This window comes from Apium graveolens, chromosome 1 (genome assembly GCF_009905375.1).
Source record: "Apium graveolens cultivar Ventura chromosome 1, ASM990537v1, whole genome shotgun sequence".
Taxonomy (NCBI): Eukaryota; Viridiplantae; Streptophyta; class Magnoliopsida; order Apiales; family Apiaceae; genus Apium; species Apium graveolens.
In genome coordinates this window covers 441,604-458,996 of record NC_133647.1, presented here as the reverse complement: position 1 = coordinate 458,996, position 17,393 = coordinate 441,604, and positions in this window count along the sequence as shown.

The following is a 17,393-nucleotide window of genomic DNA, read 5'->3' as shown; positions in this document are numbered from 1 at the left end:
CTTGATTGGATTATTTATTGATTGATAATCTTGAATATTATATTAATCTGTATTCTGTACTTTGATTTTCCACTCGAGATCTCCAGTTTGACATATAGAGAAGTCGACTTCTCAATAAGTATATTGACTTATCGATAACTCTTAGTTATTTATAAGTGAATTAAGCTTGTCGAGATCTCTGTCTTTCTGCAAGAACATTTGACTTCTAGATATCTTCATTCTTCATGTCTTCAATATGGCTTGTCGATATCTCTGAGTTCTCGAGTGCAGAAGTGACTTCTCGATATCTTCAATCTTCATGTCTTCAGTTAGGCTTGTCGATATCTCTGAGTTCTCGAATGGCTTTGTGACTTATCGAGGTCTCTTAGCTCTCGAGTGACTTTGGCTTATCGAGATCTCTGAGTTCTCGAATGACTTAGACTTATCGAGATCTTAAAGACTTCTCGATAGGCTTTTTGGATTTCTCGATAAGTCATTCTGGAGTTCTCGAATAACTTCTCCATAACACTTAATTTGTGACTTGTAGACTTCTTTGACTTAGGCTCCGTTTTGGAGTGTTGTTGAGAATTGTTGTGCTGTGAGAAAAAGTGCTGGTGGAAAAAGTGCTGTCAGAAAAATTAGATGACTGTTTGATATTTTTTTTAATTTATGCATATGTTGAGATATAATATATAAAAATAATGTTTTTGAGAATGTTTGATTGTGAAACTGATAGCTGCTTTCTGCAAAAGTTGAAAACAGCTTTTCCAAAAGTATGGGGGCAGGCTTTTGCTAACAGCGACTTTTAGACCAAAAGCACTTTTCCAGATAACAGCTTTTAGAATTTACCAAACACCTTTCTGATAGCTTTTCATCAAAAAGCTGATTTTGCTGTCTGCAACAGCAATCTCAAACAGAGCCTTAAAATGTTTTTTACAAAACGGATTTATTCAACTCCAAGCTTCTTCAACTTTCTCTGAGGCATGATCTTCAAGATCTTCTTCCAGAGCTCATTCTTAGGCTTGAGACTGTTTAAAAGAAAAATACTCCAGTCTAGTCTATTTACATTTTTACAAACTTAAATGTTACAAGACAAAATGCAAACTAAGATTATAATACAACTTACTTAGGGTTGTCAGTTTTGACTTAGTCTTGTTAAAGTACATGCATGTCTTGCACAACAATCTCTCCCAATTTTTGAGAAGATTGCTTATCATAAATTCATACCTGTCAACAAGACTAACCCCAAGTTTAAAAGAAAAATTATACTAATTCATAAAGATTAACTCAATTACAGCATATACATTTAAAGATTGTATAGGTTCAGATAATTACTTACATCAGCAAAACACTGCCTCTTCTTTCTCTTTTATAATAAGGTCCATCAAGTATACAAGAATTTCCAATTCCTCTATAATTGGTGTCCCTCTTAGAGTTTCTACAATTATCAGTCTTTCAGGCTTTGGATACTGATGCAGTATGTCAATATTGAATCTTGAAAATGAGCCAGTCTTGACATGTAGAAATTGTCCATCCCTTGAAATCCTGGTCTTCCCTTGTGCCTTTAGTTCATTTGATCTTTGAATATATTGGTCTATCTCTTCATCATGTTTTCTCTTCATTTCCTCCAGTTCAGCCACATTTCTTGCTCTCATTTCCTCTCTTTCAATTAACCATACAGCTAGAACAGATCTTCATGCCTTGGTTGCAGTGTCCTTTTCTTTCAATGAACTTATCACTCTTTTAATTTTTATGGGAGAAGGAGTGTCCATATAATTGCTTCCAAGTAGTGTGAAGGACCCATCTTCATAATAGATTCTGACTTCTTTCAAGGTTACAACCCAAACTTTGACAATTTCATTTACTGATTGTTGAAACTTGTCTTCATCTAAGCTGCTCCAGTTGATAGGTAGAAAATCAGTTTGCTTGAAGCAATTCCAGAGGGCCCTTTCAGTGACTTACATTTTTTTAGGTTTTCTCCCTACAGACTTGAAGTTGACTTTGAGTGAAGGTTTGATGGAAGGTAGGCTTTTAGCTTTCTTGAGAGATGTTTGGCTGGAGGTGATTGGTATTTTCAGGAATGAGTTAGCAGTTTGTTTGTGTAGATATTTAGGTTTAGGCTTAGAGATTTGAGTTGGTTTGATGTTTGAGATAGTTGGTTTGGAGGGTTGAGCAGTTGTACTTTGGATTTTTAGGGATTGGTTTTATGGTCTTTGATCATCTTCCTTCTTATTTCTCCTTCTCTCATCTTTCTTTTTCTCCTCATTCTTTTTCTTCTCATTATCCTTGTTTATTTTGGTACTAGCTGTCTTATTACTCTGACTTGGATTTGAGCCAGAAGGTTTAGAATCATCTTTCTTCTGCTCATCATCATCCTTTTCATATTTAGAGTCATTGAATTTTATGTAAGGCATCTTAGTTTGTTCATTGACAATATAGTCTTCAAGGATCTTAATCAGTTCAATGTCTTCATCTTTCTTGCTCTTCTTTTTATTGAGATCTGATTGTAATGTCATCATCAGTCTTCTGTTAGCTTGGACACAGTCTCTTGAGATTTGGAATTACAGTAGACGTTTGGACTTTTCAAAAATGTGAGCAATTCCTATATTTTGATATAGATAAGATTTATAAAATGCATCAATATGTCATGTCTTAAGCTCATTTAGCAGTTGAGTATCTTCCCTGATAACTATGTAGACACTGTCAATCGAGACATCCAGTTCTGATCCTCAATTGAAGAGACACTTGCATCCATCTTTCAACTCCACCATCTTTGATGCTAATCACAATCCTCTTCTCCACATAGTTATTCACATCTACCAGCACTACCTTGAGTTTGTTGACAGTCTTGGCCAAGGCTCTTTTTTAAGTGATATAATTGTTTTGAAGAGATATTCTCAGCACAGTTAGAAGCTCACTTAATTCTTGGTCTTGAGATGAGCCTTCTATAGCCTTGATCATATCATCATCATATGTATTTCCTGAGCCTTGACCAATTTTTGATTTGCCAACATCCCTTGATCTTGTAATTCTAGCCTCTATCTTCCCATTAGTCTTGGAGATATGCATTATATGAGGAGATGGGATCTCTGGTCTTATTTCTTCTGGTAGTGAAGGTAGTGGTATGCCAAGCTTGCCCATTATAGCTTCCAATGTAATAGAATTCTGCATTTGTAATGTCTTATGGGAGTCTACCAATGTTTGAATGTCAACTTGTTGGCTTTGTACCAGTGTGGATAAGGCTTGAACTTGAGTGCCCAGAGAGGAATTTGATTTTTGAAGAGTGGATATTTGAGCTTATAGGTCTTGCACTTGAAGGTTTGTAGAGGTAGATGAAGAGCTTCCAAAGGTGGCTTGCACACAATTCTGAATCTCATTCAAGATAAGAGGAGAAGTGACATATCGGGCAGTATGCATTTGATCCATCTTCAACCTAGTGTCATTGGAGTGAGTGATGTGATCTTGAATGACTGTGTGTAGATTCACAAAATAAGTCTTGATATTCTTGACATCAGCTTCTAGAGTCTTGAAATCCATCCTAGCCATTTGATCAATGAAATGTTGAAATGTTGTGTTGATCTTGACTTGAGTAGGGATGATTTCATACATCTTTTCTCTCACAAGTTTCCTGATCTTGTCCTCATGGCCAGCAAGCTTAATCTCTAAAGCTCTTTCAAAGAGATGGAAGGCTTTGAGTTGGGCCTTGGACACCTCATTTACTGCATCATAGACTTCAACTGGTGTGAGAGCCTTTGCATTGCTTCCCAAGATGGTCAAATAATATTCTCTAAATTTGGCTAACACAGCTTCCATTTCCAAGTTGTAGTCTTTGCTCAGTCAAGCATCACAGTTTCCATCCTGTTCAGCTTCATTTACAATTTTGTCTTGAGCCTCTTGGACATCTGATTGGTAGGAAAGCTTGATAACTTGATAGTCCTGATTTGACATATTTGATGTGAGTAGTTGTTGAGAGATTTGTGCTAATCCATAGATTTGATCAACCCTTAGATCATCAATGGTAGATGGTTGATTTTCAACTTCTTGAACCCAGGAAGAAATGATATGCTGTTGTGAAGTTGTAGGCTGATCATTTGTTGGATTTTGGAGGAGTGTAGAACTAGGACCACCTGTGACTTGAGACACAGTTTTACTCACAGTTTGCACTGTGGTTATGACAGGTTGTTGTTCCACACTTGAAGTGGGAACCTCCATTTAACTTGGAGGTGATTTGACTGTGCTATTGTCATTTGCAACAGCCTCAAACCCTTGTGTGTCTTGCACCACACTGTCACTTGAATGTGCTATTCTTGCCTCTCCCATAACAGGGCCATTGGCAATTATACTCCCAGCTACTATTGTTAATGCAATATCAGCTAGGGTTGTGAGGGGAGTTGTTCCCTCATGAGGAACCTCCAATTGAATTGGAGGGGATTTAGATAGCTGCCCCTCAGGAGTACTATTGGATTTTAATCGCAGCGGAGGCATGGTAAAACACTTTTACACATATAAAATCCAAATAAAAGCATATAAATCGTGGTAAAAATGTAGGGATCGATTACTAACTTTAATATGCGATCCAAAAGCATCGATCGGAGATCCTTAGCAGCTGCTCCTCAAACGTGAAGCACTCCACCGGTATCCACCAAGAAAACGACGTTAAGGAGGAGGAGGAGGAGGTGGAGAGAATTAGGTTTTATAAAATTTTGGGGTTAGGGTTAGAATAAAAATAGGGTTTATAATAGTATATTTATAGGCAAAATTTTAACTGAAATTTTCCCATAAATATTATTATTATTATCCCATTTATTATTCTCATTAATAATTAAAACACCTTTTAATTATTAATCCTTTTTCTAAACACTTTAGAAATAATTCTCTCTCTTGATTTAATTTCCAAAAATTAAATCCTTTAATTAATAATATTAAGAACTTTTCTTAATTAATTTATAATCAATTAAATCTCATTTAATCAATTATTAAATTTGCCAATTAATTATTTATTTCACAAATAAATAATTATTAGCCATTATTAATTAATTCCTCCATCATTAAATCATTCTCTTTTTATGGTGTGACCCTGTAGGTTCAATATTAAGCCGGTAGTAGAAATAAATAATAATAAAACTATTTTATCATTATTTATATAAATTCTCTAATTTATTAAATATGATTAATTAATTAATCGCATTTATTCTACATCGTGAGGGATACTTCTCAGCATATCGCGACTATCCGGATAATATGAATTCACTGCTTAGAATACCAAGAACCTATTCAGTGAATAGTTACCGTACAATAAACTCCTTCTACCCTATAATGTCCCGATTAAATACAAGGCAAGGATCTTGTGTCAAGCCTATCTAATCTAATCACTTGCTTACCATTTACTATGCTTAGTTCTATGCAAATTAGAAACTCCTTTCTAATTTCATTCACTCTGGCCAGAGATTCCTGAACTAGCATAAGTGGATTAGCCTTGAACATTTGCTTCCTTCACTGGAAGGGGTAGATCCTTTATTAATCATACATTATCTTCGTGTACAAATTCCTATACCCAGTAGAGCCCTAATAATTATCCCTGGAGACTAAGAACTAAACCAAAGCATAGTTCAGTGTACACAAGATGACTATGATGACCTCAAGTCTAAGGATACTTGTACAACTATCACTATGTGAACAACTGCTGACACGTGAGTGAACTCCATCAGTTGTTCAGCTGGGCGAGTCATGTTCAGTGAACTTATTCTATAATAAGCACCTACATACTAGCTATAGTGTCACCACACAAATGTCTATGAGAACATACATCCTTCATAATGAAGCAAGCATAGTATGTACCGATCTCTGCGGATTATGAATTACCAGTTAGTAATCCTATGACCAGGAACTATTTAAGTTTAGAGTTATCATCTTTTAGGTCTCACTATTATGATCTCATCATAATCCATAAAAGCTTTACTCTAAACTATGGTATATCTTATTTAAACACTTAAATAGATAAAGCTCGTAATAAAAACAAAATAAGTCTTTTATTAATATCAATGAAATCAAAACAGATTACACAGGAAGTTATTCCTAAATCCTAATACATGAATGGACTTAGGACATATTCCTTTCAATCTCCCACTTGTACTAAAGCCAATCACTCTGGTATCTAATACCCATCTAGTCTTTATGACGATCAAAGTGACTTTCAGAAAGTAGCTTTGTGAGTGGGTCTGCTATGTTGTTATGTGTGTCAACTCTATTTCAATACAATACAAGAAATATTACCGCGCTCCCACTAACCCTTTTGTAGACATATGGTTCATCTACGTTTTTTATAAAACCAAACTCTTTGATTGTCTCATCAAAACGGATGTTCCATCTACGAGAAGCTTGCTTTAAACCACATATGGTTCGCAGCAGCTTACACACTAGGTTTTCATTTCTCTTGGAAAGAAAACCATCTGGCTAATTGCCAGATCTCATAGTCGTAGTAAGCAGCAATCGCAAGCAAAATCCGAACTGATTTTAACAGGGCTACAGGTAAAAGGTTTCATCAAAGTCAATCCATTGCCTTTGTTTGAATCCTTTTCCAAAAAGCCTGGCCTTAAAGGTCTCCACCTGGCCATCTGCTCTAATCATTCTTTTGTATCCCGTATACATAGATTTTATTCCGGATTTCATGGCACTATGCCATTTCTCTGAGTCAACACTACTCATAGCCTCATTATAGGTCACAGGGTCGTCATCATCAATGATTGACAACTCATTGTCATTCTCAATGACAAGCCCATATTACCTCTCAGGTTGGCGAGACACTCTCCCTGACCTATGAATGGGCTGTTCCACAAAAGGTTATTCAGTCAGAACAGGTGTTTCCACTTGATCCGTAGTAGTTTGTGCTTCTTGAACTTCATTAAGTTCAATTTTGCTCCCACTGTTTCCTTCAAGGATAAACTCCTTTTCCAAGAAGGTAGCATGTCTGGAGACAAACACCCGATGATCGGTGTAAAAGTAATACCCTAAAGTCTCTTTAGGATATCCCACAAAACTACATTTTACGGATCGAGATTCCAGTTTATCTGGGTCAACTTTCTTGGCATAAGCTGGACATCCCCAAATCTTAACGTGTTTAAGACTCGGTTTCCTTTCTTTCCATATCTCATACGGAGTTTGAGGAACAGATTTTGGAAGGCACCTTATTCAGTAAATATGCTGAGGTTTCCAATGCATAACCCCATAGGAATACTGGAAGATTTGCATAGCTCATCATGGACCGAACTATGTCTAACAAAGTTCGATTTCTCCTTTCAGATACCAATCTGGAGGAGTCCACTGGGAGACTATACCATCTACTTTGAGATAATCTAGAAACACTCCATTAAAGTATTCACCACCTCGATCTGATCGAAGAGTTATAATACTATGTTTGGTTGTTTCTCCACTTCATACTTATATTCTTTGAACTTTTCAAAGGCTTCAGACTTGTGTTTCATCAAACACATATCCGAATCTAGATCTATTATCCATGAAAATAATGAAGTATGAAAATCCACCCATGGCTTGCGTAGACATTGGTCCACATACATCTGTGTGTACTATTCCTAGCAAATTTGCAGCCCTCTCTCCATGTCTACTAAATGGAGACTGCAGTGCCACAATGAAGTGAGATTTTCATCATCCCTTTTCTTTTATTAGTTTGTTCAATCTGAAGTAAATTATGTCACATTTATACAGACCATTATTTAAAGTACCACGTCCATAAAGAATATTATCTCTAAGAATAGAACATTCATTATTCTCAATAATAAATGAAAATCCAGCCAAGTCTAACATGGGAATAGAAATAATATTCCTCACAATCGAGGGAACAAAATAACAATTATTTCAAACAATAGTCTTGCCCGTAGGCATATGTAAATGAAACGATTCTACATTTTCAGCAGCAACTCTTGCTCTATTTCCCATCAGTAGAATCACCTCATCTTCCTCAAGAGTCCTACTTCTCCTTATTCCCTGCAACAAATTGCAGATATGAGAACCACAGGCGGTATCTAATACCCAAGTAGAAATTTGGCTTAATGACACATTCACTTCTATCATGAACATACCTGAATCAGAAGCGGCAGTCTCACTACCCTTCTTCTTCTTCAATTATGCAAGGTAAACCTTGCAGTTCCTCTTCCAGTGCCCCACCTTGTTACAGTGAAAGCAAACAACTTTGCTCTTGGGGTCTTCAGCTTTTGGTGGAACCGGCGTTTTCTCACCTAATTTCTTCTTCTTGGAAGGGTTCCTCTTCCTTTTCTTAGGATTGGAACCTTCACCAATTAGAAGAACAGAACTCTTCTTAGGGGAAAAATTCGATTCCGCAGTCTTCAACATGTTGTGGAGTTCAGGCAGGCTGACATCCAACTTATTCATGTGAAAGTTCACAACAAACTGCGAGAACGAACTCGGAAGCGATTGCAAGACCAGGTCTTGGCTCAGCTCCCCATCCATGGCAAAACCAAGTTGTCCAAGACGTTCAATCAAATTGATCATCTTAAGTACATGGTCATTCACAGATGATCCCTCAAACATCCTACAACCGAACAACTCCTTCGATATCTCATATCGAGCTGTCCTCCCCGCCTCATCATACAACTCTTGTAGATGCATGAGGATAGTGTGAGCATCCATATGCTCATGTTGCTTCTGTAGCTCAATGTTCATGGAAGCTAGCATGATGCATTGAGCAACATTTGCATCATCTACCCACTTACGATACACAACATGTTCATCATTATGTGCATCACTAGCAGGTTCAGTAGGCTTAGGTGAGTCAATCACGTATTCCAGCTTCTCAATCCTGAGAATAATTCTCAAGTTTCGAAGCCAGTCAGCATAATTAGGACCAGTCAACTTGTGAGCATCTAGTATGCTCCTGAGTGATAGTGCAGAAGACATGACGTACAAAGTAAATCTGTAAATGATAAACACATAACAACACTTAGCAAATATTCGATTTCATTTTAAAACACTATATGAATCGAGTCTTTATTCATAAGTGGCTCCCACTAGTTTATCTAATTTATTCAACCCCCTACGTGAAAAATTAAGCATTCATAATGCTAGTGGGAATAGGGATCCTACATTCCATTATACAACCCCGGCTGTGGCACAAACCGCCATGTAATGTTCAATAGGCAGACAACTCTTGTCAATTATATCTTATGTTATTCCCAAATCAAACTTTAGCCTCTTGAATAATTGAGTCTTGGTTGTGGCACGACAAACTCAATATTCTAAGTCAAGTCTAACCCAACATTCCGTACAGTTGAATCAGTCCCCAAAGGCCCATGGCTGTGGCACGTACCGACCTTTAGATTCTTATTCAATGTACACATCTCTATGTAATAGACAAGTATTTCTTATTTCGAAATCAAAGCCCTCGGCTGTAGCACGAACCGACAATGATTCAAAAATAAGAACTACTTTTCTATCATGTTGGAAGGCTATGACCGACACAAGCCCGTTGTGTCATTGGCCAATTACTACTTGATATTATTTAAATTTAGAGGGATTATATTACGTTACAATCATAATCATATTATAAAGAGATTCTTCCTTTTAAATTAAATATTTCAAATCAATAATCAATAATCAGATGATTCCCAGATCGGGTGGAGCATTGTCAAGAGGCGTCACTTAATAACCCTTTCTTACAGATAGAAATTTGTTGTTGACAGAATCATCCTTTCTCTCATATCGAAAATTCATATTCAATTACGTGTTTCATAAACACAAGAATCTCATGATTGTATTCATAATATTATTATTAAGGTTATGAAACAATTTCACTATACTAGGTTGTCTAACAAATGCCTTATGTTCATTTAAGTTCACCTAAATCTATCATCGCATGATAAACTAAGCATATATCACATATATACACATGAATAAACATCAAGGTAGGCATGTTACATCATCTAGCATATTGGTCTAAGCATTATACATCTCTATGTATCACATGAAGCATTTAAAAGCAGTTAAAACAGTTAAAACAGCTTTTAAAACATTTCCAGGATTATAAAAAGTTCAAAACCTTTATATAAACTAAAATTTGATCAAACCATTAGATCCGTCTCGGAAAAACGAATCCAACGATATATTGTACGCCCAAAATGGAGTTACGAAACTCCCACAAATCAAATTTAAAATTAACAGACGGGCTGTAACGCATTACAGGAACGCGTTACAAGCCCTGTAACGCATTCTGGTGATGCGTTACAACCCTTTTAAGCCATTAAAAGGTGTAACGCATTCCGTGAATGCGTCACAGGGTGTAACGCATTCCCGGAATGCGCGACACCCTTTTCCCTTCTCTTCCAGCAGCCGCCGCCTGACAGTCCTTCTCGATCAGCGTGCCGCCTGACCTGTACTCTATTCCTTGCTTTGCTTCCCGTGCCAACAGTCAGACATCACAGAGGCAACAGCAAACATATATATATATACATATATATACTTATCTAATTACGAATTATTAATGATACAACTTCAAAAATTCATAATAAATAATCTATACATCATAAAATTATAAGAAAAATACCCAGACGATCTACAACACTTGTAGAACCCAGATCAACATTCAAAATTATTCTGAGAAACGATTTCTCATCAGTCATAATTAATCCATGATATAACTTGTAAAAATCATAATTAATTCATACAAGCACATAAAATTCAGAAATTTTTACCACAGATCTATATGCATACAACCTAAGCTCTGATACCAATGTTGGATTTTAATCACAGCGGAGGCATGGTAAAACACTTTTACACATATAAAATCCAAATAAAAGCATATAAATTATGGTAAAAACGTAGGGATCGATTACTAACCTTTAATATATGATCCAAAAGCATCGATCGGAGATCCTTAGCAGCTGCTCCTCAAACGTGAAGCACTCCACCGGTATCCACCAAGAAAACGACGTTAAGGAAGAGGACGAGGTGGAGAGAATTAGGTTTTATAAAATTTTGGGGTTAGGGTTAGAATAAAAATAGGGTTTATAATAGTATATTTATAGGCAAAATTTTCAGCTGAAATTTTCCCATAAATATTATTATTATTATCCCATTTATTATTCTCATTAATAATTAAAACACCTTTTAATTATTAATCCTTTTTCTAAACACTTTAGAAATAATTCTCTCTCTTGATTTAATTTCCAAAAATTAAATCCTTTAATTAATAATATTAAGAACTTTTCTTAATTAATTTATAATCAATTAAATCTCATTTAATCAATTATTAAATTTTCCAATTAATTATTTATTTCACAAATAAATAATTATTAGCCATTATTAATTAATTCCTCCACCATTAAATCATTCTCTTTTTATGGTGTGACCCTGTAGGTTCAATATTAAGCCGGTAGTAGAAATAAATAATAATAAAACTATTTTATCATTATTTATATAAATTCTCTAATTTATTAAATATGATTAATTAATTAATCACATTTATTCTACATCGTGAGGAATACTTCTCAGCATATCACGACTATCCGGATAATATGAATTCACTGCTTAGAATACCAAGAACCTATTCAGTGAATAGTTACCGTACAATAAACTCCTTCTACCATACAATGTCCCGATTAAATACAAGGCATGGATCTCGTGTCAAACCTATCTAATCTAATCACTTGCTTACCATTTACTATGCTTAGTTTTATATAAATTAGAAACTCCTTTCTAATTTCATTCACTCTGGCCAGAGATTCCTGAACTAGCATAAGTGGATCAGCCTTGAACATTCGCTTCCTTCACTGGAAGGGGTAGATCCTTTATTGATCATACACTATCTTCGAGTACAAATTCCTATACCCAGTAGAGCCCTAATAATTGTCCCTGGAGACTAAGAACTAAACCAAAGCATAGTTCAGTGTACACAAGATGACTATGATGACCTCAAGTCTAAGGATACTTGTACAACTATCACTATGTGAACAACTGCTGACACGTGAGTGAACTCCATCAGTTGTTCAGCTGGGCGAGTCATGTTCAGTGAACTTATTCTATAATATGCACCTACATACTAGCTATAGTGTCACCACACAAATGTCTATGAGAACAGACATCCTTCATAATGAAGCAAGCATAGTATGTACCGATCTCTGCGGATTATTAATTACCAGTTAGTAATCCTATGACCAGGAACTATTTAAGTTTAGAGTTATCATCTTTTAGGTCTCACTATTATGATCTCATCATAATCCATAAAAGCTTTACTCTAAACTATGGTATATCTTATTTAAACACTTAAATAGATAAAGCCCGTAATAAAAACAAAACAAGTCTTTTATTAATATCAATGAAATCAAAACAGATTACACAGGAAGTTATTCCTAAATCCTAATACATGATTGGACTTAGGACATATTCCTTTCAAGTACTACCCTCAAACCCTACTGTCTGTGAGGACAGATTTGCGCCTGAATGTGCATGTGTTACCTCCATGGGGTCTTCAATAAAAACTGATGAATCCCCTATGGTGTTGATGGTGTCATCAAGGTCTACCCCAGCTAGTAGCCTCTCACCATCTTAAGATTGTTTCTGGGTGGTGAACAAGGTTTCTTGAACAATGTCACTTGATTTTTGTTGCACTTGAGAAACAGAATCAAGTGCTTGAAAAAGAGGAAGAAATTTGAGATATAAGATTTTGTTGCTCAGACCGAATGGACAAGGGAGCTTCAAATGATGTGCTCTCAATTTGTTTTCCTTCCTTATTTCTCCTGCCATACACTTGAACTTTCTCAAGTGTTGACTGTGCAGACTCTTTACAAGATGCATTGGGGAGAATGCCCTTTTCATTAGAAGCATCCTGTTGAGAGGATGTCCCTAGAATCTGTTTATCCCCCATTGTTACAACTTCATCCTTTTGAGATGATGCAGAGGTGGCTTGAGTGGTCAACTCAGATCTCTTTCCCTTCTTTGTTTTCCTGACCAAAGGTGACTCAGATTGGGTGTTTTCCTCACCACTCTCAGAGCTTATTGCCAAGTTTATTTCCTTTCTCTTCTTTTTATTCATTTCACCCTTTTAAAAGGATGAAGTGGTTGGTTTCCTAGTTGCTAGTGGTTTTGAAGAAATGGTTGCAGCTTGGGAAGGCCCCTGTTGATTTTCCTGAGTTTGTACTTCTTCAGGACTAGGGACCCTAGCTGAGATAGCTTGTACATTTGTTCTCATGTCAGGCATAGGATAAGGGTGAGTCCTAAAACTCTCCATCATTATTGGAGTGATTTTTAGACTCACACTTACCCTAGTCTTTGTAGTAGTGAGCCAAATATTATTTTGGACACTTGCTTATAATTGCCTATTTTGCTACTATCTATTTCATTCAACAAATGAATGTTTGTTACTTAATAATTTAAAATAAACATTATGAATCTAGGAAAGAAGATTTCCTTACCTCTTGCAGAAAGAGGCATGATTAGCCTGGTGGCAAGTTCTTCCAGGATGAATAGACCAACATTCAGCTTCCTGTTGTGGGCTATGGAGAATACCAGTTTTTGCACCACATTTGAAATATTGCCATAGCCTGTCTTTCTGCAAGTGAATGCCCTTACTATACAGTTGAACATAAAGGACCATTCCTTCCCGAGGTTTGTCATGTTCAAGATGGCCAGGTTGATGCTTCCATTGTATTTGATAAAGTCCATGAATTCAACCAGTTCATCTTGTGTTGGCACTTCAACCAAATTTTCAGTAGGAAGCCCCAGAGCTGCATTCACATCTTGCTCATTAAACTCAATTTGTTGGCCTCCAACAGTGCATGTGACCACCATGGACAGAGAATTATCATTCATGACTGTCCCCACTACAGCAGTTGTCCAGAATTTATGCAACACATCTAGGTACAAGATTGGGTGAGCTGTTAAGGCCCCTGCAAGATATGAATTAGAAACAAACATCACAAAACCTTTGAAACTGTCAGGGCTTGGTCAGGGTCAACAAAAGCTAGGTAATTTGTTCCTTTCTCTGGGATAACAGCTCTAACAGTGTTTGATGCCGTTGAAGTTGAGTAAGAAAGAGTGGGAAAGAAAAAATAGTGAAAAAGCTTTTGAAATGAGAGAAATCGCTTTGAAATTGAAAAAGTTAGGTCACTTGTGAGTTCTCGAAGGCGTAAGTATATGTATGTCGAGATGTCTGGGTATTTATAGTAAAGGCAAATGACTTGTCGAGAACTCGAAATAAACGTTCAGAATTTGTCTGTCGAGAAGTCATTTAGGAAAGTGAATTACATTTCGATAAGTCATTTTATTCATTCTTTAGAGAACTAAAATATGACTTATAGAGTTGTCAAATAAATACCCAGTTTATCCACAAATAGGACTGAAAAATTCTAAATTTTAACTGATAAAATCAATATAAAATTAGAATTGATTTTTGTGTCAAAAGTATTTTCCTGAGAATAATTTATGAATTAAATCATTCCGTCTTAAGTTAAAAATAAATATAACTTATAGAGAACTAAAATTAATCATTTGAGATCTCTATAATGACTTGTCGAGAAGTCATAAGATAGCTGTTCGAGAAGTCAATCAATGGCTTACTCGAGAACTCATTCGAGAAGTCATAATGGCTTATCGAGAAGTCTTCGAGAAGTCTAGTGAAGACTTATCGAGAACTCAGTCGAGAAGTCAAAACAACCATTCGAGAAGTTCAAAAATGACTTGTCGAGAAGTCAGTTATACTTATCGAGAACTCAGTTCTCTAATACTTTTGTTGCTTTTAAGATCTGTCTTTTATTAACTTCATATATTGATAATATGAATTAACAAAAAGTCAGTTGTCTTAGAATTTGAAAAATTCTAAGAAAAAAAAATGAAAAATAAATATGCAGAGATATCTGAAATATTTATAATTCATATTTCAGTTAATTTCTAATTAATCAAATTGATTTTGATTTATTAGGAATTAATCTGCTGCTATTCATTAGCTGAGTTCTTACCTTTAGGATGAAGAATTGAGCATACCAATTTCGCCTATAAGTCTAGTGAAAGTTGCTTCATCCAAAGGTTTAGTGAAAATATCAGCTAATTGTTTTTCTGTTAGAACAAAAATGAGATCAATGGTACCATTTGCAGCATGTTCTCTTATGAAATGGTACCTTACATCAATGTGCTTTGTTCTAGAAAGGTTGACTGGATTAACCACAATAGATGTAGCACTACTATTATCACACATGATAGGAATTTTGTGTAATACTAGTCCATAATCCATTAGTTGATTTCTAATCCAAAGCACTTGAGCATAGCAACTTCCAGCAGCTATGTATTCAGCCTCAGCTGTGGAAGTTGATACAGATTTTTGTTTCTTGCTATACCAGGATACAAGTCTTTGTCCTAAAAACTGACAGCTTCTCCTTATGCTTTTCATGTCAACCCTGCATCCAGCAAAATCTGCATCTGTGTAACCAACAGCTTCAAAACCAGTGCCCTTAGGATACCACAATCCCAAGTTTGGAGTTCCCTTCAAATATCTGAAAATTCTTTTCACAGCCATCAAATGTGATTCCTTTCAATTACCTTGAAATCTTGCACACAGACATGTTACAAACATGATGTCTGGTCTACTTGCAGTTAAGTAAAGCAATGAACCAATCATTCATCTATAGCCTAAAATATCTACACTTTTGCCCTTCTTATCTTCATCCAACTTTGTAGCTATAGACATAGGTGTAGATGCAAGTGAACAATCAACCAAGCCAAACTTTTTCAATAAATCCTTGACATACTTGGTTTGACTATTGAAGATACCATCACTCATTTGGCTGACTTGAAGTCCAAGAAAGTACTTTAGTTCCCCCATCATACTCATTTCATATCCACTCCGCATAAGCTTAGAGAATCTTTGGCAAAGCTTTTCATTGGTAGATCCAAAGATGATATCATCTACATATATCTGTACCAGTATCATATCATCACCATGCTTCTTGTAGAAGAGAGTCTTGTCAATAGTTCCTCTAGTAAAATCATGTTTAAGTAGAAATTCAGATAATGTATCATACCAAGCTCTAGGTTCATATTTTAGTCCATATAGAGCCTTGAGTAGCTTGTACACAAAGTTTGGAAACTCAGGATCTTCAAGCCAGGTGTTTATTGCACATATACTTCTTCTTCTAGCTCGCCATTTAGAAAGTCACTCTTGACATACATTTGATACACTTTAAGTTTGAATGTGCAGCAAATGCCAGAAAGATCCTTATTGCTTCAAGTCTTGCAACTGGAGCAAAGGTTTTATCATAGTCAATTCCTTCTTCCTTTGAGTAGCCTTTAGCAACCAACCTTGCTTTGTTTATGGTGACAACACCATTTTCATCCATCTTATTCCTGAACACCCACTTAGTTCCAATTATGCTTCTATTCTTTGGTGCAAGAACTAACTTCCAAACTTTATATCTTTCAAACTGATTTAGCTCTTCTTGCATAGAAGATATCCAGTTAGGGTTCATTAGAGCTTCCTCGGTTTTCTTAGGTTTCACTTGTGACAGAAAACAGACATGAAGGCATTCATTTGCAGTTGCACTTCTAGTCCTTATACCAGCAGTAGGATCACCAATAATTGTATCTCTAGTGTGACTTCTATCCCACTTTCTGGTATGAGTTTGATGACTAGTTTCTCCTTCATTTCCTTCACCATTGGCATTACTTGCAGAACTATCTTCTCTTTCTCCCCCTGAGTTTGTGCTATCGAATTCAGGTGTTTGAGATGAGTTTCCATTTTCATGAATTTCTTGTTCATTAACCTCTTCATTTGTTGTCTGTTGTACATTGACTTCAGATTCATCATCAGAATCACTATTAATGTTGAGATTTTTAAATGCAAGGGCTTCAGCTTCATTTTCATAAAGGCATTCGAAGCCTGGGCACTTGTCATCATCAAAAGTCACATTTGTGCTTTCCATAATTTTCTTTTGACCAATCACATAGACTTTGTATGTAGTTCTTTCCAATAAATATTCCAGAAAAATTGCTTCAAAGACTTTGAGTCAAATTTTCCCACATATTCAGAGTTGTCTTTTAGTATAAAGCACTTGCTTCCAAAACATGAAGATGCTTTACAGTAGACTTTCTTTTAGACAAGATTGTGTATGGTGATTTGCCATTATTCTTGTTAATGATATATATGTTTTAAGTGTAGCATGCATTGTTAACAGCTTCTTCCCAAAAATTAGTTGGCAAATTTGCATCTTGTAGCATTGTTCTAACAGCTTCTACTAGTGTCCTGTTCTTCCTTTCAACTACCCCATTTTGCTGAGGTGTTCTAGCAGCTGAAAACTCTTGAACAATGCCTTTGCTTTTACCGAATTCACTCAATGTTACATTTCTGAATTATATTCCATTGTCACTCCTCAATCTCTTTACACAATGTTGATCTTCAG